This window comes from Cavia porcellus, unplaced genomic scaffold (assembly GCF_034190915.1).
Source record: "Cavia porcellus strain 051 isolate PalLab524CR breed Dunkin Hartley unplaced genomic scaffold, mCavPor4.1 scaffold_5, whole genome shotgun sequence".
In the NCBI taxonomy this organism is placed as follows: domain Eukaryota; kingdom Metazoa; phylum Chordata; class Mammalia; order Rodentia; family Caviidae; genus Cavia; species Cavia porcellus.
Genome location: NW_026947488.1, coordinates 94,808,484 through 94,826,067, shown reverse-complemented (window position 1 = coordinate 94,826,067; position 17,584 = coordinate 94,808,484). Strand labels below are relative to the sequence as shown.

Here is a 17,584-nt window from a genome sequence, read left to right as displayed (position 1 = left end):
CATCTGGCTCTATTCTAAAGAAACAGTGAAATCTTGCTGGTTGCATGTCTTTATTATTATCATCAGTGCTGTTAGCATCTGTTCACTCTGCCATAAAGGAAGCTGCAGTCTCTATATGCTTTGATTTCTGTTAACATCACTACACAAACCGAGCGAGCCTAGGGTACCAGACACTATTTGCTACTCTATCCTGAGCATCTCATTAGTGATCGATGACCTAATCCCTTTAATATGCCTTCCAAGGAAGCTCCCTCATTACACGCTCCCTCAGGAAGAGATGGGACATGAGTGGGGAGGGCAATGAAGAAGGCTGCTGATGTCTCAGTAAATACATCTTGGGTTTAGAACAAGTGAGTCATGGCCAGTACTCATGGAACATGACCAGGTTCCGCCCTCCACTCCCTCCCAAGTATGTAAAGTGCTGTGCCTTGCGCCCACACCCATCTGACACTCTCCTTTCCCTTATTCCAGAATGCAGCCCCTGGGTTCCCAAGTGGAACCAGAGAGAAGAAACTGCTTACAGCCTGGTTTCCTTCCGGCTCAGCTACCAGTCCCTGTCCAGTCACCCAGCTGCCCCCCGGAGCACCACCAATTGTCCACCCTTGAGCAGCTCTGCTTGCATTACCCTGCATTGTGCTGAGATGCCCCATCTCTAAATGGCCTGTAGCAAATGACAATATAGAAAACACTGTACCCCATGGATTTTTTTCATAATTAATATTTTAGGAAGTCAAGTATATTAATAAGTAGAGTCACAAAGCTGTGTACCTAAGAGACTAACATTATCTGATCTTCTGTGTATGACTAGGCAAAAAGTTAACGTCTCCAAGCCTCAGTTTCCTCCACCACTATTTAAGAATAAGACTATCTCTGCATAGGGCTGTTAGAATTAAATGAGATGATCTTAAACATGTATGATGGTTCTAACGTTATACCTGGTGTGTAGAGAGCTGTCAATAATTACCACTAGCCGCTCTTAGCATTACTGGTGTTACTATTCTAAAGCAATCAAATGTCCCTAGAATGTGTAAAAGTGATGGGAAAAGTCAGAATAAGAGTTCCTTCAGTGACTTTTTAGTTCAGAGGAAGAAGCAAGGAGCTCTAGGAAACACTGTAAGCAGCTCTATGCCCCTGGGGGGTGAGATCAGCTGAAGAGCTAATCGAGCAGCAGCCTGGTACCTGGAGCAGAAGATGTGATTCACTGTCCAGAAACTTTATCTTAGCACAAAAATAAGCAGAGTCTCTTACAAAAGAAGAGTTTAAAATCTGGTCACTAAGCAGGGTTTTGAACAGCAAATACAGATGGACGGTAATATTTACGGCCAATTTACCAGAATCAGGTATCAGGTGACCTTTGCCACTAGCCGTTGCTTACTAAAGAGCTAATTAGCTGTAAAAACGAGGTGACAAGCCAATTGTATCAGCACAAAGGACAAATTTGTCACCCGGGACTTGACTGTTGGTAAGGACTGCCATTACAGTTTCTGGGTGGCTCTTGGTCTGCGAAAACCTCACCTAAGAAAAGAAGGAGCTGGGAGCCGAGTGCAAAGAAAGCTCCAGAGTGCAGTTAACATGTGACCCACACAGTCACCTCCCAGCACCCAGACACCAGGGAGGGGCCGCAGGGTGGTGCCTGCCCCATCAGGATTGTTATTCACTCACAAGCACCAGGAACAATCTTTCTTTAAGGATTAACAAAAGTGCTACTGCTCACTGTGCGTTCTCCTCTGTTTTGGTCAGCAGAACTTTTATTTCTACCATTCATACTTTTGTTGTTGTTGTTTCTGATTCTTAAATTCATGTATGTTATTGAAAATGCCAGAAATAAAAGGGGCAAATTCACCTACAATGCCTCCACTTCAAAACAATCATTATTAAGATCTTGACAGTTTGGTATAGTTTTCTCATAATACTTTAGTAAAGAAAATTAGAATCATATTGTGTATACAATTTGAACTCTTTCTTGCCTTCATATTATATTCAAAAGAGCATACCTTTGTTTTATTAACTATTTTCAGTTATATGTTTTAAACCATGTTAGTTATAATCCTAAATTTTCAAGTTCTCCCACTTTCAGAAATCACCCTTTCTTTGCTGTCAAAATAACGATGATCTCTCTGGTCTGATATGCAGAATATTCAGATTTTCCTACCCAGTGCTAACTGAGGGTTCCTAAGCAAGGTGCCCACCGATCCCAAAACACTGTCCTTGTAACATCTGTATCCAGAACCTATGCCTGCACTATTAGCTGGCACCACCACTGCTCCCTGTGACAGCAGGGCCACTCAGTCCACGCCACCCAGGGTCCCTTTCTCCTTAAAGAAACAGCCATCACCAACCAGGCACAGATGGGCAGGGAACACAGCTGCATTATTCCCTGACCCAATGCGAATTCCTGCCTCTGCCTTTCATCCCTGAAGTCCAGCTAAAATCAGGCTGCAAATCACACAGATTTCAGTGAAAAGCTATGGTGAGTGTTTCCAGGATTCTCCCCATGGACAGAGCCACCAAGAACCACTCATAGGTAACTCTAGCCCCTAAGTACTGGCCATGCCTTCCCATCTGACTTCAAAGGAAGGGAAGATATTACTTCCCTCACTCTAAGACATTCCAGATCTTTCCCCCAAAATGATGTTTGAGAGTAGAAACTCATTGCACATACACACACATGTGCACGCACACACACACACACACTCAAGAGGAAATACCATCCTCCGTGGCTGTGGAACGGCATTTGATCACAAGAATTAATCATGCACTTCCCAAAGTTAGGATTAAATGTTTTAAGTAGCACTATGCTGACACCAGGCAAATATTTCACATCTTTTTCAGCAAAAAGTCAATTATAGGTTCTTCCTGGTTTGGTCATATTATAGCAGCCTGAAACCAACCACAGAAATATACTGCATACATGTGTCTTTTAAGAAGTATGAAAGTTTTGAACAACCAACCGTATGCAATCTTTATTAAAGCAAAAAGCATTCCTGGTATTTTGCAAACTCACTATCTAGTAAAACACAAACACAACCTAAAGAGATGGGCCATGCTATGTCTCCTCGAGAGCATTTGCATTCACATTTGTGGTGCCCTCATAGTACCCCCCAAAGAACAACTGAGAAATCCTCCTACTTGTGATGCCTTTGCTTCCAAATGAAAACTATTACCAATAATCAAATGATGCCCTGCAGGCTCAAAACCGTGTAAAGGCCTTTCATGTGTATTCTTCCTATAGATTGCATTGTGTCCCTCAGAAAACATAGGTTCCTGCCCTAACCTGTGAATGTGACCTTGTTTGGAGACAAGATCTTTGCTGATAGAATCGTGACAACTGTCCATAATAGTCGCTGGTGCATTTACCGCTGTCTTTATTAAAAATTAGGGACCTTTAGACACAAAGGCTCCATGAGGGAGACACTCAGTGGGAAGAAGGCATCTGCAAGCCAAGGAATCCTGAGTTCCCAGCAGTCCCCAGGAGCTGGGTGACAGTGTGGAACAATCACTCTCAGCACTGAAGAGGGGTGGGGGCACCACTAGGAGTTTGAAGTTCTGAACCCACAGCTGCCAAAGGATGTGTTTCTCACTGCCGAGGTTGTGATCACTTACTGTGGCAGCCCTGGAACACACTTACGAAACCTCGTGCTTCTCAACAAGGGTGGTTTTGCTCCCCGGGGGAAGTCAGACCACATGGCGGAGTCTTCATTAGCATAGGTCTGGGCGGGTGGGCTGGTGTCTGGGCAGCATGGGTCATTGAAGCCACCAAGATTGTACCACGCGCCTGCCCATGCAGGGGAGAGAGCAAACTGCCCGGAGAGACCAGAAAGCCAGACAGCAAGCACGTGACTTAACTTGTGCCTTGCTCTAAGAGCTTCATCATCGCCACATTGTTCACTGCCAAAAATAATGCTGGGACTGTCCAGAGCATCTCTTCCAGTACAGTATATGTCCACGTTTTTTGTCTTAATGTACATCTTGGTATTTCTTGTCACTTTGTTTGAATTTTTTCAAAACAGACGAAGCATAAAAAGTACATGAATAAATTAAAAGTTGGAAACATTTCAATGGTAGTGGAACCTGGGTGCTTCCCAGGGTTGACCTTTGATTTCTAATATGCATCTCGGATTTCCTCCATATCTAGTGTTCAGGAAAGTATTTCTAGCATACCAGCTGGAATTAAAAAAGAGCAAAACAAAAAAGCGAGTTATTACCCTGAGGGCTTGTTGTTGTTGTTGTTTGAGACAAGGTCTTGCTGTGTAGCCATTCTGGCCTCAAACTCAGTGATCCTCCTGACCCAGCCTCTCCCCTACTTAGATTATAAGTGTGCCCCACCATACCTGGCCTTTACCCTGAGGTTTTGGGGGGGGTTTATTTGGTTTTTTTTTGTTGTTGTTGTTGTTTGTTTGTTTGTTTTTATCAGTACCGGGGATTGAACTCACTACCACCTGCTTGCAAGGCAAGTGCTTATGCTGCTGAGCTAAATCCCCAGCCCCTAACCTGAGTTTTTAAAAGATCTGTGAGTATAACAAATATGTTTAAAATAGAAATTTTTAATTGTTTTATGACAAGGAAATGGATCAAACGATGAGATGCAATAGCATTAGAAGATATTTAGCATCCTGCATTTTAGAAATAGACGAGAGATATAATTAACTGAATGGTGAATTACTGTCCAGGATCTTACTTGGACTTCTATCAGCTCCAATGAAGGCCTTGCTGCCCAGTGTGATCAGAGGTGCCATGTGGGAGGTTCCAGGTTGCACAAATACTGCCTATCTACACAAGTTTCTGTTCGGCCCCTTCCTTCCCCTCCCCTGCCCTGCTCAGTCAGTCAGGGACAGCTGAGGGTGTGAGGCTGACTGCAGAGCATAAGCTCTGGTCAGACAACATGCTGCTGCTTCTCCTGCAGCCTTGGGCCTGAGCCTGGGGAGGAGCAGGTGTCTAGGAGCTGCCACTCAGTGGAGTCATCAGCGTACACGCCTGGGTTATGTGCCAGAGGACATTGCCTGAGAACACGGACTAGAAAAAGTAATCATCAAGGGACACAGAGGATGGAAACTAAAATGATTCACTGAAATTCCATAAAAATCATATGCATATACAAAGTTAACCCAGGAAACGTAGGCGATAGAATAAAATCTTAACTGAAGTGCTTCTCATTATTCTATTGCTATTTTAATATTACTGTAAACAATTCATTTAGTAGTTTAAAATTGGGACAGAGAAGCAAGAGGCTCCCCTCCCTGGTAAGCAGCTGTGGTGTGGCAGGCTGTGGCCCCTCCAGTGGGAGAACCACCAGCGTCTCCTGAGATCCGAGCCATGTTGGATCTTAGGATGCTGGGAAACCAAGCAACCAGCCTGCCTCCCTGATAAACCCACTGGTGCATGGGCTGAGCATCAAATATCCCACTTCCCTTACCCCCCTTTCCCTGCCCCCCGTTAGCAAATGGAAACCAGAGATCTGAGCATCTCTTGGGAGGCTGACCATAGCAAATAAGGGGGATTTCCTTCTACCATCTCTTTGAAGGCAAATATTTTTATTACTGTTTTGCTTTATTCTGATTAATGGTACTGCTCTATTCAATATTCTGTTTTGATAAGTTTTATAATGTTCTGTATTTCATTTTATTTTGATATACATGATTGAAAGAACAACTATTGTGAAGATAACGAGATACGCTGTAATACCTATTACTGTGATCCCGGTAACCTGCTATGAAGTTCTGTACCAATTTCACTACATGGTCTCAGTTGGCTTTGTTCTGTCTTGTTCTGTTGTATTTTACTACCTTCAAAATAAGATGTAAAAAAAATTGGGATAGAGATAGAGGTTTGATACATGTACCATCAGAACAACAGCCATCACTAAGACGAGACCAGACAGGGGTTCCAGGGAAGTGGGCAATCTGGAAAGACAGCTAAAAATATACCAGAACCTCAGAGGGAAGCTTCTAGCTGTCGGTTCCTCGAAGTCACCCACAGCAGGCAAAGACAGAGCCGCAGCACAGCACAAGCTCTTCAAAACAGCGTAGTTCTAAGCTCTGCTGCACCATCTAGCAATTTAGCCACTGGACCTCACCAAGAAGTCACTGTGGCTTGTGACCAGGAGCCATTCAGGGTAAGAGATCACCCCAGTTTGCCAGGGAACCCGACTTTAAGCATAGCAACTCACAGAAGAGACATTAGTGGCTTTCACTTGTATTACCAGAAGAGGATTTACTGCAAGTAAATGCAAATAAATATTCTCCACAAGAAAAAGCAGGGACCCTGTGTGCCTGAGTGTTTGTTTACTGTCCTTCAAGCCTCCAAGTTCACAGGCAGGAAATACAGGGAGCTGACTAAAGATTAGTCGAAACTGAAATTGAAGCACTTCTGAAATTATAATTATGAAAAAGTAATTACATTAAATTGACTCAGTGTTTTGGAAATGTGCCAAACGCTTAAAAATGAATAATGCCTTTTACTTTCTCCTCAAAACCTGTTAGCCCGAGTGACAAGGAGCATGAGTGAAGATGTCACCCCTGCTGAGAACCCTGGTGTCACGGACTCACAGAGCTGATCTTAAGTCTGTCAGGTGTCTTGTCTCAGTTTCCAGAAGTTTACATGAGTTGCTACTAGGCACCCCAGTTTCTTGGCCGTTTTCCACATCATTTGTTTATTTCTTTATTTAATTGTTTTCAAATAGCAAATAATGTCATTGTTGCAGGAAAAATGAGAAATGCATGAAATTATAAATAAAGCAAAAATTATACACCCTCCACGCATACTTAAAATTAATATTTCAATGTTTTTATGCACTTTACTTCAAAATCCTATATTGTTTGATAGTTGTTGATATTGTTTTGTAACCTGCTTTTGTTTTCATGGAGTAATATTCTCTAAACTTTTTCACGGTTTTGAACATCATTTTGCCATAGCAGTCTTAAAAATGACATAGTATTTCAGAATACAAATACATACTAAATTATTGAGATAGAGCCATATAAAAGGACAAGTAGGCTACTTTAAATATTGTATTAATAGAAGTACTGTGGTTAAGAGACACAACTCACTACGCACATTTCTATTTCTTTGGAATATATTATTAAGGGCTAGTCTCTTCCTCACTTTCCTCCTTGCTGGGACAAATACCTGACACCCACAACTTAAGGAGGAGAGCTTTACCCTGGCTCACAGTTTAGTTCGCAGTCAGCCAGCGACAAGGCAGAAACAGCTCGGCAGAGGGTGCAGTGGAGGGATCAGCACCTGGGAGGGAAAGATTCCCTTCCAGCCGCCCCAGCCACCCACCTCCTGGAACCACGCCCTGCCTCCTCACAAGCCAGCTGCTCTCTTCCTGATCCAATCCTCTTCCAAAAATCCTACCTATGAGCACGTGAGACTGTGGGGTGTGGGGGAGACAGTCTGCAGCTAAACCATGGCAGCTAAATTACTAGTTTAGATGGAAAATGCTTTTATATTAACAAGTCAAGCCTCCCAAATGTTTCTCAGTATTAACTTCTTCCATACTCTCACTAATAACAGACATTGTTAATTTTAAAACTTTTCCTAATTGAGAGGTAAGAAAATGACATCTTGCTGATTTGCTTTGATTTCATCACTGGAACATGACTTTATTTTCTTTAGCTTTATCACTCATTTGAATTTTATACTTTTTCAGTTGGCCAAAGCCAATTGATCTGCTTTTCAATTCATTATATATGTTCAAGGAATTGGGATTTTGGTTTAGGATTTGTTTTGTTTTATTTTTTTGTTTGTTTGTTTGTTTGCTTTTACAACTCTATCTTAGGGCTCTTCTAAAGAATAAAGCATGTCAGATTGCTTTGTAATGAAATAGCTAAGCACTTATTCAAATTTAGTTATTAGTAGCATGGCCATGCCTAATATTCAAAACTCATTACTCCAAGAATAATGCCCCAATATTCTTAATTTTGGCTGCAAAAACTTATCATAAACAAGTTTCAACAAGACAATTAGTTCTACTTTATAGCCAGAAAAACAGTAGTACTCAATAATTAATCACTGATTAAGCCTTTCCTGCCTTTGAAAAACATACATATACTGATTACTTATGTGGCCCATTGCACTTGGAGATTTCAGTGGTTAGTCTGCAAAATTATTGTATTTTAGTGCTGGCTTACAGGAAACTAACAATTCCATGAGTTGAGCCTCCAAAGAAATCACGGTATCACTGAACAGCGTAAACATACTCCATTCTCCTTTTCTCCACATCTTCTAGAAGCTTTCATAACTCTTTCCAGCTGTTCTGCATCTTCCCAAGCAATACACAAGAACAACATAAAGAGTCATATCTGCTGCTAAGTAAACATAGCTAGGACTTAGCTCTAAAGACAGAGGAGAAAAGGAAAGAAACCATTTCTACTTAAAATACAACCTTCAGCTGAAGTACATTTAAGTGGCAGCTTTGGTTTGGGGAAAAGATCTCCGTATCTCTGTTTGTAGTGTGAAAGAATGCCCCACACACATGGTGGTGGGCTGCCTTTGTAATAATAGCTCCTTTGGATAGACTGGAGGCCAAGACAAACATCAAACATGGAGAGGAATTAAGATTTTCTTAGCACTGCTGTTTCACAGAAATGGAGTCCTCTGGAATGCTACAGAACTTGGGTAAGATTTCTCTAGAATTCAGATAGTATTCTCCCCTTATAGCTTTGAAAACAAAAAATTAAAAGATGGAGAGAAAGAAAAGATAAATCACCTTCCTTCTCCTTGCCCCTTTCTAGTCTATCCAGGTCTTGGTTGGTGCTACCCCCAACCAAGGTGGGGCTTCTTTTGTCAGTAAATCCATCCCTCACACCCAGAATGGTGTTAAACCAGTCAGTGGGGTGATACAGTGTCACACACCCATGACTTGGTCACTCCCAAAAGTCCCCAAAGTTTTGGAGGAACATCCAGATACATGCCATAACCAAATGTGTGTGTGCGTATGCATGCATGTGCATGTGTATGTGTGGGCTGAACCTACGGTTTCTGCACTGAACTGAATCCCTAGTCCTTTTTTTCCAAGACAGTCTCACTGAATGTCCAGGACACAACCAAGCGTGATCTTGCCTCAGCCTTTCCATAAATTTTTATCCCACTCTTCCTTGTGCTGGCTTTCTACTCCCAGCTACAGGTAGCATTAAATATAAATGTTAGAAAAGCAAGAATTAAATCAATCTCTTGAAACATTACAGTCTGTGACAAATGTGGTTGTACAATAACACACTGGAGTTTTCCCTGGGAGCCACTTTATGTTATACATGTATTTTATGACTTTGGAACATTTGTACACTGCTAATGATTTTCCCTTAAGCATGTTTACATGATTCCTAAGGTGGTCTTTTTAGCCTGTACCCACGCGTCATCTACAACTTTTTCATTTCGCACAGGGTCTTCTTTTAGCAGAAAAGGGCGCAGAGATTGACCAGGTGATCACTGAGGCAGAGCTGGTCTTGGCTGGAAATGGTGTAAAATACGAAGAGCATGGGGAAGTCAGCGCGGTCACCACAGGTGTCCTCAATGGGGACTGGTCACTGCACCCTCGGGTCTCCCTGCATCCCGGGGCTGTGGGAAGCAGAGAGCAACCTGCTCCCCAGCTCTTCTGGAGATGCAGGGCTTGCATCCCAGAGGGCAGAGGCAAGAGGGCACATCTGTCCACGAAGCCTCCTTCCCAGACTTGGGTTTAGGGTTCCATGGCAAGAGGACACGCCCTTCATCTCGCTGCTGGGCTCAGCAGCTGTCCCCCAGGGCCAGGAGGCCCCTCTGGGTTTTTGCGAGGGCCCCATGGAGCCCCTAGGAAGGGGAGGACCCACAGACACTGGGAGTGAAGGCCGGGGAGCAGGTCTGGTCTGGGTGCAGAGGAGGAGGCACACCAGGGCTCGGTGCTTGTTTTTAGATGAAGTAACTCGGGTTTTCTGTTTGACTTTTTTCCAATAGCAGAGTCATATGAATTACTTTTCTAAACTTACTTTGCTGTCCTAATACCCAGCAACGATAGAGTATAATGGTTTTATATACATATATATATATATATATATATATATATATATATATATAATTTTAAAGAGAAAAAAACAGAAAAAGGGTAGAAATAATACATGATTTCAAAAAAAAAGTAAGAAATCTCTAGTTGATAAATTACATATTGTCCTCTTAGAAATAGCTGTTCAAGTTACAAAATTAAAGCATACAAAGCGGACATTCAAACAGCGAGACTGCAAACGTTTCTCTTCAACAATCCAACAAAAATCAGTAATCTGGTTATCTATTTTACACACTTAAACATACATACAGGTATATCCTTTAGAGCACTTTCTTTTCCTCTCTTTTTTACACAGCAATTACACATTTTGGGTTTTGTTACTCTTACAGTTCTTAATTCTTCTTACACTAGAGACATAATGTGATAGGTAACAATATGATTATTTATTTCACTTATGAGGAGAGTTTCAAGTTGTCTCCATTTACCTATGAAGTAGAATGGTTTTTACAAGAGCGCTTTCTAAACCAGTCGTGCTGGTGAAACCCATGGAAGGTCCAGGGAGAGGGCAGGCGGGGAAGCCACTGGGCACAGGCTTCCAGTCAGCAGGACCCGGTTCCAGTCCCTCACCCGGTGTTTACCAGGCAGGTGAGCTTCTCTGAGATTCAGTTTCCCTCCCCTGAAAGTGGTAATAAAGACACTGTCCTCACGGAGCCGGGGGCAGGTAAAATAAGGTCACACCGCAGCACACAGACACTAAAACACCCACCACAGGAAGCACTAAACCAGAGCGCACCTTCAAGCGTTCTGTGAATTACAGCTTATGGTTATTATTTCTACTACTGTGATTGATGATTTACACCCTAGCTTGTTCCCAAAGAGATATAAGGTGACCTCCAATGATGAGTAAAACGTGGCAAAACAAGAAAATAATACCAGTCATAAGTTAGGTGAAGACAAAATAGGTAAAAAATAGGGGGTTTTTTAAAACCCATTTTTACTCAGCAATTCAGTCAGATTAAAATTTGTATTTCTTCCTCATGAAATACTCAACAAATAGAAATTAAAGCCAAGAGCAATTTAGCAACATTGAAAAAGACTCTTGGGAAGATTAAAATCTTGATTTTTATTTCACACAGGTCACGGACTCCTGCTCCAGCTCCCATGAAAGCAGCAGTTACCCAGAAACAGGCTGCAGTAAAGTTAATGTCAGGGGCACCAGGACTCAGGCCAGGGACACAGCCCCAGCCGGCTCTGGCCAGGACCCTGATGCCGTTCTGCGGTCCTTTGTGGTCTGGGTGTGTGACATCACCCGGTCATTTCACAAGACCTCAAAGATAAGATCTGTCATAAATTTCGTCTCCGGAAAACTATACCACGTTGCTTCCCATGTCAGGTCTCCAGGGAGGGCAAGCATCTCAGCGTGTAAATTTACACAAGCCTACTTCTGAATATTAATTACGTACCACACTGCCTCCTCACAGAATTATTTTTTGCTATAAATTTAGAGCTGTTACCCAGTGAGCTGTAGGATTAGCATTTTAAAGACTTGCTGGGGATGGCAGTTTAACCAATAAACACCAACATTGGTGACCCGCTCTTGAGAGTCCTCTTAGGTTCTGAACCTCAGAGTGACCAGTGTATCCGTTTATGGAGACAGATGGAGAGTCGGGAGGGCCATCCCACAGCATTAGAAAGAAAGCGTTTCCTCTTCAACGCCAAGTCCTACTAAATGTCTGTTGGTTCCCTCCAGGCCTTTGTGGAAAACTACAGTATATGGGACCTTTTAAACTCAATGAGAAAAATTTTGCAATCAACACCTGTCACAGGCACAGGAATGAGGAAACACTCACGATGCCAGATATTTGTCCTTCCTGCCATGCACATAACACGTACTACCAATTTAAAGCCATGCAGCACTGGTGGCTCAGAAGTATTTTAAAGACTGAGCCAGAAAGTCTTCCAAAGCTGTGGGCTCTGCTATTCTTTCAAACTGCTGTGTCTACTGGGTAGCAGCGCAGATAAGTCCTGAGCTGTAGGTCAGTCAACAAGCCCTTGAAGTTGCTACTGAGGACAGGAAGTCACTCTGTACACAATCAGGTGAATTAAGACAGTGGGTTAAGACAAGCAGGAGCCACTACTAGGTCTTGCAAAAGTGATTTCTTCTACAAAGAATGCTATGAAATACGCTTTTGAAATGGAAGCAAAAAAGGGAACCCATTCAAACGGGTCCAGGAGAGAACTTTGTAAGCAAAGAAATCACTGCCACTCACATTGATCGGACCTCCTGACCACGCCACGCCTGTGATTACAGACAGAACCTTCACAGTAACTATGGAGGCCACTTGCAGCTCTGGTCAGACTGTGGCTGCTCCTGACATCCCTGAAGGCCCCAAGAGACTGGGGGCAGACACCTCAATCCCTCTTCCTAACATGCAGACTCTGTGACTCAGTTTTCACAGATGCTTCCGTGGCTGGGTGGGAGACATCAGGGTCAGTCTGGGAAAGACCTCGGATCAGAATGTAATATTGACCCTTCGAAATAATCATCGAGGTGACAATATACAAGAGTTTTAATTTATTTTCTTATTCAAAATTTCTTCATAAAAAAATAGGGATCAGGCAATTTGAGGGGCCACAGAAGATTACATGTTCCAATATACCTAAAATATCTAAAACGAGGAAATCTATAAAGACAGCGAGTAAGTACTGGGAAATGGGGAGAATGAGTGACTGCAGAGTGGGTGATCTCCTTTGGGGGGCTTTGAAAGGGATTTTGGGGGTGACAAAAGTGATTTTGGAACTCAACAGAAATAATGATTGTACAACATTTCCTACATTCTACATACCCCAAATTGCACACTTTAAAATGACTAATTTCCTCTTATGTGAACTAGTGAGTTTCATTTCAATGTTTAAAAAATATAATTGTATTGAAATTCGGTGGAATTTGAGTGTTAACTGACATTGGATGACACCATGGAATTATTAATTTTTGTAATTTTTATAATGATATTGTCTCACATTGAAAATTAATATTTTTATTCATTTTTCAAAGTTAAGTGCAAAAGTCTTAAGCATAAAGTATGGACAATGGACTTTCTAATAGCAAAAATCATCCATTTCTATACACATTTGGCAAAAAAATGCATGACTGTTGAATCTAATAGAGGCTGTAGGACTATTCATTATATGTTTTAATATTTCAATACAATTGAATAAGATATATAAACATTGAAAGAAATTTCTTAATGATGCTCCAGAATTCAAAGCTCACCTGGACTGATTGGTTAACTAATTAATGTAAAAAAATTGTTGTGCATCTACCAGATTCCAGATGCTGTGCCAAATACCCAGGATAAAATAATGAACAAAATGGATGCAATTCCTGTCTTGTAAGCTTCCAACTGAGCAGGAGATTCCGTAAATAATTAGACAGCACAGTAGGACCTATGACAGGATGCAGGAGACACCGAAGAATGCTGAGGATGACCAAGACCAACACTTTGCTGGGTTGTTGTTGATTGGACGCATCTTACTCAGAGCCAGCCAAGTAAAAAGAGAAGGTATTCCAGGGAAAACCAACAAGATGAAGGCCTAGGAGTGAGATTCTAGCCGCGGGATGTAGGTCAAAATGCCCAAGAACTGGACAACCAGCATGAAGAGTGAACTGGAAGCAGCACCATTTAAAGGATGAAATACACTGAGGGGAGGGTAGCCTCTCTAGTAAGTGGTGATGAGATTGCTGGCTACTCACATGCCAAAAACTAATTCTGGACTCATATCTCTCCCACCATGTACTAAACTAAAATCAAAATAGATTGAAGATCAAATGTTAAAACAAAGCAGTCTGCTGGGAGATGAAACAGGTACAACTCTTGAAGACATAGGCATGAGGGATGGTTTCGGAACTGAAACCTGGCTGCATAGGAAGTAGTACCACGAATCAATAAACGGGATCATAACAAATAAAATAAAGCTTCTGCATGACAAAGAAAACCATTAACAGAGGGAAGAGACAAACTACACAACGGGGGAAAAATTGCCAGCTTCTTCTCAGGGGACTAGGTCAGTTCTCCCTTTGTGGGAGCCAGTGGAAGCCATGTGGGTCCCAAGAGGAGAAACAAGAAGCCAATGTGCTCTTCAGTGTGCAGCCTGGGAGACAAGAACACCTCCCTTCCCTGCCTTCCCCATAGGCAGCTGGCCGATTTGGAGGAACACAGGTGCACTGTTAGCAACCGAGGTGCAAGGGCAACTTGATGCTTGTGTCGTTTGATTGACTTTGTCACCCTGAATTCAGTAGTCTGAGCATCTGTTGAGAGGATAATAATATAGTGTGACAAATATGAGAGATTTCCTGCTGCCTTGTTTTTGAGGTCTAATATTGTTTCTACTTTATTCCATTTTTTATTGTTTGGTTTTATTCAATGTTCTGTTTTGATTGACTTTTTTCTGTTCTGTTTGATTTTATTAGGTCTGATGGCATGGGCAGTAATCTTGAAGATAACGGAAGGCATCATGGTAGCCATTGTTGACCCCCTATTATCCTGTTTTGAGGTCCTGTATCATTTACACTGTTTTGTTTTGATTGGATTTATTCTGTTTTATTTTGTTTGGTTTTATTCTCTTTAAAATAAAATTTTAAAAAACAGAGGATTAATATCAAGAATATATTAAAAAGTAAATAAGGTAGATCTCCTCAAAATAAAAGACCATATCAAAAAATGGGCAAGTGAAATGAATGGATACTTCAAAGAAGAAAAAGTATGAATGGCCCACAAACACATGAAGAAATGCAAGACGATTTTGTCTTATCCTGAAAGAATGACTATCGACAAGAAACCAAATAATAGGGGCTGGGGATTTAGCTCAGCGGCATAAGTGCCTGCCTTGCAAGCAGGCAGTCGTGAGTTCAATCCCTGGCACCAATAAAAAGAAAAAGACAAAAAAAAAAAAAAAAAAGAAAGAAACCAAATAATAACCAATGCTAGTGAGGCTTCAGAGAAAAAGAAACCCTTCTACATTGTTATGGGGATGTAAAGTGCTATCACACAAAGAAAATCAGTGTGGAGATTCTTTTAAAAAGCTACAAATGAAAATTTCACTTGAGTGCTCACTTTGGCAGCACATATACTAAAATTGGAACAATACAGAGTAGATTAGATGGCCCCTGCACAAGGATGACATGCAAATTCATGAAGCATTCTATATTTTTCCTCAAAAAGCTGGGATTGGAAGTCCCATTCAACCCAGGTATTCCATGTCTAGTCATATTCCCAGAGGAACTGAAAACATCATACCACAGTGATATATGTGCACCCATATTTATAGCAGCACAATTTATAATAGCCAGATCTTGGAAACAACCTAAGTGTCCATCAACTGAGGAATGGATTAAAAAGTTGTGGTATTTCTATACAATGGAGTACTACTCAGCTATAAAGAAGGATCACGTTGAGATATTTATAAAAAAATGGACGCAACTTGAGACCATACTCATAAGCGAAATAAATCAAACTCATGTGTATAAATATCATATAGTCTCCCTAGTGTAAGAGTACATAAGAGTTTATGGTAATCATGATTCCCCATTACATTGCTTTGAAGCCTTATAATGTTTGCATTCATTAGTTGGAATGGTTTTATCCTGGTTTGTTTGATTTTATTGTCTGTGATGGTATGAACAGCTATTTTGAAGAAAACAAGACATCATAATAGCCATTGCTGATTTAATATCATCTTACTCTGAAGTCCTACTAGGCTTTTGTTCTTCTGTTTTCATTGGTTCTATCATATTATATCTTATTGGATTTTATTATGTGTGATAATATAAACAAATTTTCTATGGAAAATGAGATAATACAGTAGCCATTGTTTGTTCTCTGCTATTTGGTTCTGAAAACCCTGTAATCCTTTCATTCTCTTGAATGGTTTTATACTGTTTTGCTATGTTTGATACTATCATATATGAAGTTATGCTCAACTATTTCAAAGAAAGAGACATTATGGTAGTTACTGTTATTTATGGGTTGTCTTGTGGTAAAATGCTGTGTTGCTTGCATTGTTATGATCTGATCTGCTTTGTTATGTCCTCTTTTGTCTTAATCTCTTTAAAATAAAATTTTAAAAATTTCACTTGACCCAGCTATTGCCGTTGTAGGTTAGAGACATCATATTACAGTGATCCATGCATAACCACATTAACAGAAGCACACCTGAAAAGGCTAGTTCTTAGAAGTAGTCTGTGCATCCATCAGTAGCTGAAAATGTGCTATTTTCACACACTGGAGCGCTGCTCTACCATAAAGATAAATTTGAGTCATTTGTGAGAAAATGGATGTGCCTTGAGACAATAATGTCAAGTAAAATAAATCAGACACACAAGCTTAAATATAACATGGTTTCTCTTATATGAGAAACTCAAAATATAAATAGAGATCAAAATAAAAGATAGATAGGGGCTGGCATATAGCTCAGCTGCACAAATGCCTTCCTGGCAAGTGCAAAGTTATGAGTTCAATCCCCAGTACTAAAAAAAATTTTTTAAAGACAGATAGTAGGAAGTAGGGAGATAAATCTTTCTCAAATAGGAAGGAGATCAAGAGGTGAAAGAAAAAGGGAAGGAGAGAAGGGGACAAGAAAAAAAGATGTGTTGTGTAATTCACAACTCCCAGTGAGGAATGAAATCATCATGTACTGCAATCATGGACTAATGAAAATAAAAACATGAAGGCAACTGTTATAGCTTGTGTCTAGATGTCCCCCAAAAACCTCATGTAGTCATAGATGGGCTTTTTCAGAGGCAGCTGGATGTAGAGTGTGCAGGGCTGGAATTGATTCATGGTATAGTGCTAGGATCAAGGGTATTAGGATTAAGGATGTGAGTGCTACTCATTGTAAGTAGCCTGGATACTTACATACAAGGATAAAACACAAGGGATAGAAACAGCTATGAGCACCATTTGTTACTTTGCTGCCTTCTGCCTCCATGAACTGCTTCTCCTCTTGATGCCCCTCTGCCGTGCCACCATGCCTTGGAGCTGGCGAATTATGGATTGAAGCCTCTACAAACTATGAGCTAAATAAAACGTGCCTCTTTTAACTTGTAGATGTTACATATTGTGTCTAAGCAACAAGAAAAATAAAACAGAATTCGGTACTCAGCGTGGGGTTGTTGGTATGACTGCACCTAACCATGGAGTATAGAAGTCTTTAGAGCTATCTCATGAGAAGGGAAAGGGCTTGGAGATGCTGGCTTCAATACTAAAATTGGAACACCTGAAACTGTGCTTAATGCAAGACTCTGGTCAACACTCAAAATACCAAGATAGTGATATAAATTCTTCTGGTAAAGACCAAACTCAAGAGGTTTCTGTTTAGACAAAGGACTATATTTGCTGTTACACTCCACATAATATGTGTTATGTTTTGGCAAAAAGTTTGTCTACACTTTGCTCCTGTCCAGAAGCTTTGCCTGAGACTGAGATTAAGCATGCCAGACTAATTAATCTGGCAAAAAAATGTCAAAGTAATATAATGTTGAGATGGTGGTACAACTACTGTTGGGGGTTTTAACCAAAGTTATGTTAAAAATCAAGAACAACGAGCCCA

At 41.1% G+C, this 17,584-nt stretch overlaps 1 non-coding gene across 1 annotated transcript; it reads left to right on the top strand.

Annotated features, from left to right (window-relative positions):
* The first annotated feature begins 15,082 nt into the window (after positions 1-15,082).
* Positions 15,083-15,188, top strand: LOC111756720 (U6 spliceosomal RNA). Its single transcript, XR_002791134.1, has one exon. It is a non-coding gene; the product is annotated as a U6 spliceosomal RNA (small nuclear RNA).
* The last annotated feature ends 2,396 nt before the right edge of the window (positions 15,189-17,584 follow it).